Source organism: Pseudopodoces humilis, chromosome 5 (assembly GCF_049639895.1).
Source record: "Pseudopodoces humilis isolate 2021_Gansu_Grassland_sample_001 chromosome 5, ASM4963989v1, whole genome shotgun sequence".
In the NCBI taxonomy this organism is placed as follows: Eukaryota; Metazoa; Chordata; class Aves; order Passeriformes; family Paridae; genus Pseudopodoces; species Pseudopodoces humilis.
In genome coordinates, this window is record NC_142204.1 from 39,501,713 (window position 1) to 39,508,730 (window position 7,018).

The following is a 7,018-nucleotide window of genomic DNA, read 5'->3' on the forward strand; positions in this document are numbered from 1 at the left end:
TCATTTTCTTCAATATACTTCAGGTATGCATTTAGGCAACTCAGGGTTCGAGGGTATGAACATCCCCTCACACTGGAGGAGTTTGTTACAATCACCATCTCAGCCAACTTGTGCTGTACTGCTGTACATCATTATTCTTTGATTCAAATGCCTATTTACTCAGGAAAACCTTATTTCTGTATATATCTATCAAAATTGTAGGTATAATACATAATTTCATCTCAAAAAACCAATTTGTTGGTTTTTGAGTGTCTTCTTCAGATAAGATCTCCACAAACACAAAAATCAATTCAACCTATTTTGGAATGTTTAAGCAGAAACTCTGGGTTTCTAAGCATTTCTTTTCAAAAAAAATACTCAAACCTAAACAAAAAACAAAACAAAACAAACCCCAAAAAACCCCAAAAAAACAAAAAAAAAGAGGAAATAAGGTGGTGGTGCCAAATCCAAGCTTTCTGTAGAGAAGTAAAAAGTCTGCTATGATTGTTTCCATATCTCCCAGACTTAGGTTGGTAGGCACTTCAAATTGTAACTGGGAGCTGCCCAAATGTCATAACAAAGTTGATGAGGTAGGCTAGGTAGAACAGATTCCAGAGGCAGCTAGAAATAGATGAGATATTGCTGATGCCCTCATCATGGCCAGGCAGCCCCTAGATTCTCTCCTAGAGGAAGCCTCACCAGGCTTGTCACTTGCAGCTGCCAGGGCAGCACCTTGCAATACTCTAACCTGAAAATGAGACCAAGAAAAATCAGGGTACCTCCTGTGGCTTGAAGTGTTGTGTAGGAAAATACTGCCTGGAATGTTCATTAGCCAGGAATCCAAAAGCCAGCAGGTTTTGGTAAATACTAAAAAATGGCCAAACTCATTGGCAAAGGTGGCCACAGTTGGGCTGTGACAGTGCAGTCACAATTTGCAACTGCAATTTGGGTTGCTCGTCTTGCCCGTCTCCTCACACCTTGCGTGTCACGCCTCCTCTTGCCAGGTTGTCTCCCAGCTGATTCTCATCCAGACATCTGTCTTGGCCAGGTTCAGGGAAAAAAGGGAAATTATACCATCTGGATCTGCTTTTAAAAAGTCACGGAGCAGAATGTCACCAGCATGCTGACGGCACAGCAGCCAAACCACAGCTGCCATGTGAGCACTCAGCAGGAGCTGTGACAGAGCAGGTCTGGTGGGAAGCACCTGTAAGTTTACTGACAAGGGAAAAACTGAGCTAATGATCAGTTCTTGCCAGATCCTGTCAGTAGAGGAATTGTAACTCTCTGATCAGCTTCATTCAAAGTTGTTGGCAGATGGAGCAAAGTTAGCAATGCCATTTTGACTTTATCATTTGTAGCAAGAAGACCTGCTCAGAGAGCAGTAACACCTCTGAGTCCTTAATGTGATTGGGGGAGTACAGAAACAGCAGCTGAGCCCTGGGCAGTGCTCTGGTTTCACAGACTCTCTTGAGCAGGAAGCCTCGTGCTGAGGCAAGAGAGCAATTAGAGACTGATCAAGACATTTTATGTAGAGGTCGAGAATGGGAGTTGCTTAAGCATACTTCTGTAGACGTCTGCAGATCTCACCCACAGCAGACCGAGGTGTTCACAGTTATCTCTTTCTCCCTAATGTACTCACCTACAGCCCCCAGTTTCCCTCATGCCTCCATATCCAACACAAAGCAGATCTTGGCCCCAGCAGAGGCAGAGAAAGACATGGTTTGGCACAACCCAACCACTTGATGTTTTACCTGTCCTCCCAAGCTCTTCAGCCTGCTACATCAAGGCTGGGTTGGGAAGCTCTCCATGAAGCCATTGCAAGAAAGATGAGCACTGGGCTGTTGTTCGTGAAACTGATGAATATTTTGACCTTTTAATTCCATTTCATCTCTGTATCTGAGACATAAAAGGCATCCTGCAGAGGAGTTCCTGGTGGAGAGAAGAATTGAATACACAAACTCCTACATTCATGCATTTGAATGTACTGGCTGGCTTTTTCCACACCAGAGACATGCTGTCCTTGAAAATGACGGTGATTCATCTCAATTCAATCACACATAGACATTTTAAACCCACTCATTTGCCCTGCATTGTACAGACACTTGCAATCACATTATTATTTTTCAAAACACAGAGTGCTCCTTGGTTCTTACTGGCCTCCTGGCCTACCTCCTAGAAATTTTATATTTTCTAATATTATGTGAATAGTGTATTTGGTCCATTTCTCTTTTAAATCCTGAACCTCCAATTACACCAGTATAATCTAAATTTTAAAAAATATATATATTTTTATGGACTTTCTTATGCTGACACAGAAAGCATGCCTTGGTCAGTCTTGGATGTAAGAAAGGGTCCTGCCACATGGATGTGGAGCTTAGAAAATAACTTTTATATATCAGAGACTTTTATACATCAGAGAGTGTAAGGACAAATGAGCCACATTGGAATTAAAGTCATCTATGATTCCAGACAAGAAGGATTTGACCATTATCAGCCTGTGTAATCTCCCAGGGGTATATGTTTAGGTCTTAGTCCCTCAGTTATTCCAAGCCTGGAAGATTTTCAGTTTTTAAAAAAATGTTTCTTCTACCCCTTCATATTACCTGAGACTTCTTACAACCATAAAAAAGCCTATAAATTCTGGTATAAAATTCCTCTGTTTATCCGTGAGGCAGGATACTGTGACCCTCCTCATCTCAGCTCTGTGCTGTCTGGAGTACCATGGAGCACAGAGAAGGCTGTGGAAGTTGCCCAAGGTGATGGCCAAGCTCCTTCCAAGGCAGTCCTTGCAGGACACTCCCTCTCAGGTCACAAGGCACACCTGGACATGCATGATGAGACACCACACCAGTGCTGGCAATGTGGTGGAGAGGGATGGCTGCTTGGAGGGTCACTGGGAAGGTGGCACTAAGGCCCTCCAGCAAGAGCCAGGCTTTGCCTCTCTCAAAAGGAAAACGTTTCATATTAGGCAGAGATGACATCTTGTTCTCTCTAGAGCTGCCAAGATTTGCCTTCCTAAAATATAAAGGTTAGTCATATTTTTGAACAAAGAGGACAATTACACCAAAAAGGAAATGCATATGCTGCCAGATGGCTCAAACATTGTGCAAACAAAGAGTAAAGCTTATCAATGCATTATTTATAATCTGCAGACTGTAATGAGAAGTTGCTCAGTCTGGCCAGTGAAAGGCATGGAGAAATTCAGTTAAGAGTCCTGAAAAGATGAGTTCAGTTCATGGAGCAGCAAGAAAAGGAAAAGAAGATAGCATGGTGGCTAAGGAAGCTCTAAGGCTGCAGGTTTAGTTATGTGACGGCTGAGAGAGGAAAGGAAGTGCTTTAACCAGTCTTCAGTGCTATTCCAACACAGGTTTTATTTTCTTCCCCAAAACTATATGGACCAAAATGAACTTTCTATTAACTACAACATCTTTCCATTCCATTTTCAGATCCCTGAAGTTCATTGACAGCCATGAATGTCACTTTGATTATACCTCTATTTCTGAGCAATGTCTACCCTTGAATATGTGTTCTATGGACATTAGCTGCTCCACCATATCCCTGCCCTCCCTGTAGTATCTGGTTTCACATCCTGCACAAGCAGGTCAGGTTCCTTTGTTTTGTTTCCAAGGTGCCTGGTGTTTACCATGTGTGCAAATATTTCCCTTGGCTCTTTGTGATCAGCACTGAATTTGGGCAATGAAAACTCAGTTGACATGGAAAACCATTTAATTTTCAAGTATGAGATGTGATAGATGAGGATAGATAATCCTGCAAGAAAAAAAAAGGTGCCAGTTTGTCTTGCTATCATCTTAGGGATAAGTAGTTTATTCACTTACAGCTGGCAGCTGGCAGTCTCGCTTCTGGAATTCACAAATGTACAGAAATCCAGTGTATTTACTTCAAGGCTCAGCTGGGTAAGGCTGGGTTGACAAGCACAAAGCCTTATATCAGATTACTCCAATTTCAGGATTCAAGGCCATGAATGGAATCATTTGGGGAGTTGTATATAAAGAACACGAGTTCCACGAGGAACTAATCTGTGAGTGCAAGCCCGTGGTCAGTGTTGTATATTCACTCTGTTAACAACTTACAAACCTGTCAGAGGTTGAACTCTGCCAATTTACACCTAGCTAAACAGACATGGCAGCTTAAGCAGATCCATTCTGGTCTGTCTTTACAGATAGTGATGAAATAAAACCTTTCCCTCTTTTACTATCACTAGTGAAACTCTATAATCATCTGGCTATCTTTTATGCATGTGCTCATTTTACAGATGTATGGTAGTTTTATGAGAGGATTCAGGGACACCCACACGTTGATCCAAGGTAGAGAAAGCATGGGACCAAGCAGTGCACATTTTCTTTCCCATGCCTGCCAACAAGCTTCATTTTTGTAATAGAAAAACCAGCCATAAAGACCAGGAAGCAACAACCTGATCTGCTCAGACTTTCACCCTCTGGACTCCAGCCCAAACTGTGAGACATTCATTACTGAGCTGGGGCAGCTCCCCTTCCCCCACACCCACAGTGCCATCCATTCAAAGCCTTCCTGGTGGTGACGCCTATCACAGCAGCTGGCTGGACAAAGCACCTTCCATACTGGAGGCACCTACAATGTTATTTTGTGACAAAAAGCAGCAGATCAGGTTTGTCTCTCTCACGGATTTTGAAGCACACTGCTTTCAAATGGACCTTGCTTTTTTATTAGGAGTGCAGAAGTACTTTTTGCTGTAAGTACTCCTTTCTGCAATCCTGTGGTTAGAGGGAACACAGGTAGCAGCTGTTATGTATGGCTGATATGATGCACGGTTATTTGTGTAAGGAGCTGAGACTCAGGGAATTTACTTACGACTTGTTTGAGGATAGGAAAGGTGATTTTAAGTCGTTCCCCTCTTGTAATCAAGCCAGTCACCTTTGACATCGATTATAACTGGAGCTTGCTGCAAAAGTTTGGATTTGCATACATACATTACTTAAATCCAATCCCAGTGAAAACCTGTCATCTTGGTATGTTACATATGAATTTAAAGACTTAACCAGTTTGCCTCAGACCCACAAGCAAAAAGCTCCCCTCTCTCAGCAGGTTTAATATGTTCTTTACAACCAAGCCATCAAAGGACTCCTCCAGTGAAGCCCACCTAGGCTGGCTCTGGTAGGGAAGCAAGGATGCTCTTCCTGGCTGAGAGGCTGCAAAGGCAGCCCAGCACCGGGAGCTCTGCAAAGGCTCCCCGATTTCCTCTGGAGAGCCAAGGGCTGCTCCTCAAATCCGGTGTCAGACACATGCAAAGCCTCGTGCAAACAGCACATAGTCGAGGGCTGGCTCGCAGAGAAGGCAAGGACAGGCTGGCCTGGTCTCAGCCGCTGCCCAGGGCTGTGGACCCGGCTGGCCACGCTCCCTCTCGGCACAGGGAAAGGCCCAGGAGAGCAGCACCACTCCGCTCCTGCTGGGGCTATGGGAACAGCAAAGACACCTGTGCTGGGCAGTGCTCGGAAAACCTGGAAATGTGCACCCTGGGGACTCATACCTGACAGCAAAAGCCCTCCAGTCATCCGAAGAGTATTGCTGCATTGCACCAGTAATAGTGCAGCAGAGGAAAAAAAAAGAAGAGTTGGAAGAGGAAAAAAGCAGTGGCTGGAAACATCTTTCTAACAAAGAAAGACAAGGAAAAATGTTTTCCCTACTTATGGCAAGCTTTTCTGTGTAAAATTTAATTTTCAGATTTTTTCAAGTCCCCTTTAAAAGTAAACCTTATCATAAGTGTTGAGATATATATATATATATATATAATGATAAATATGTAAAGTTTTGGTTTATGGTCCCTGACCTATCCAACTTTCATGACCATCACAACTAACTTTTGCTTCAGAAAGAGTAAATAATACAACTGACATTTATTAGGGTGAGCCTGAAAGTGGCTTTAATAAAAGTGACTTTGAGATAAGCTTAAGGCATTCGTATAAATGCCAGTGATGCAACTGAATGAAAAATAAAGCAATTTGGGATTTTTGCTTATTTTATTCTTCTCCCTAAAAAGAACTTGTATGAATACACATATGTCCTTCCTTCCCTTCTCCTGTCTCTACAGTCTTCTGGTAATCCTGGTGGTCTGCATAAGAAATGGTGATGCCCCCTTCACAAACCCATTTTCCCCTTCCCTCTGTTCCCTCTGATGCCCCTCTGAAGGGTGTTGTACTCACAACTGACATGATTGGGAGTTGTTTAGACACTTGATCTTTCATAGCATCATTGACTCATAGAATGGCTTGGACTGGAAGTCTCTCCTTAAAGATTATTTAGTTCCAGTTCCCCTGCCATGGAAACCCATGGAGGGTATCCTCCTGCAACACCCCAAAAAGAAAGGCTGTGGAAAAAGGAATCACTCCCATTTCCTCCTCTCACATTTTCCTGCACAGAACCATCATGCAAGAACAGAGAACAAGCCACTAGCACTTCTAGGCATGCACTGGTATAGCTTGTTTGGTGTCTGGCTAATACGCTAGTGTCTGCACTTCACTGAGTTCATGTGTGTTCAGTGATTGATGGCAAACTTCTGGTTAAGAGTATAAACACAAGATGACACACCAATGAGTAACAAATCCCACAGTATTCATTTTTTGTCCCTTTATCCCTTAACCCAACACAACACTCAGAAAAGCATCTAATTGGGTGGCTTTATTTTACAACTCACAGGAGATGAACAGCCGCTAAACAAAATGTTTGTGTCACCGCTCAGTGACAGCTGTCAGAAAGGAAGGGAAAATCCTTGGGACTCTTCCCCTGCAAGTTGCTATTTGTAGCCCACTCTCTGTATGGTCTTGCAAGCCTGTGATTAAATGTTGTGAAAGACAGGCAGCGCTAAGCAACAGAGAGGACAACACACAGGGAGCCAGCCCCCAGGTTGGAACAGACTTTGAGCTGTGAACTCAACATTTCCAGCTTTCGAGGAGCTTTGAATTTTCTCACACAAAGATTAGTAACCAAGCATGCTTCTTAAAATGGCTTAAAGCTAGTAAGGCTGAATCATGAAGATCTTTGATGC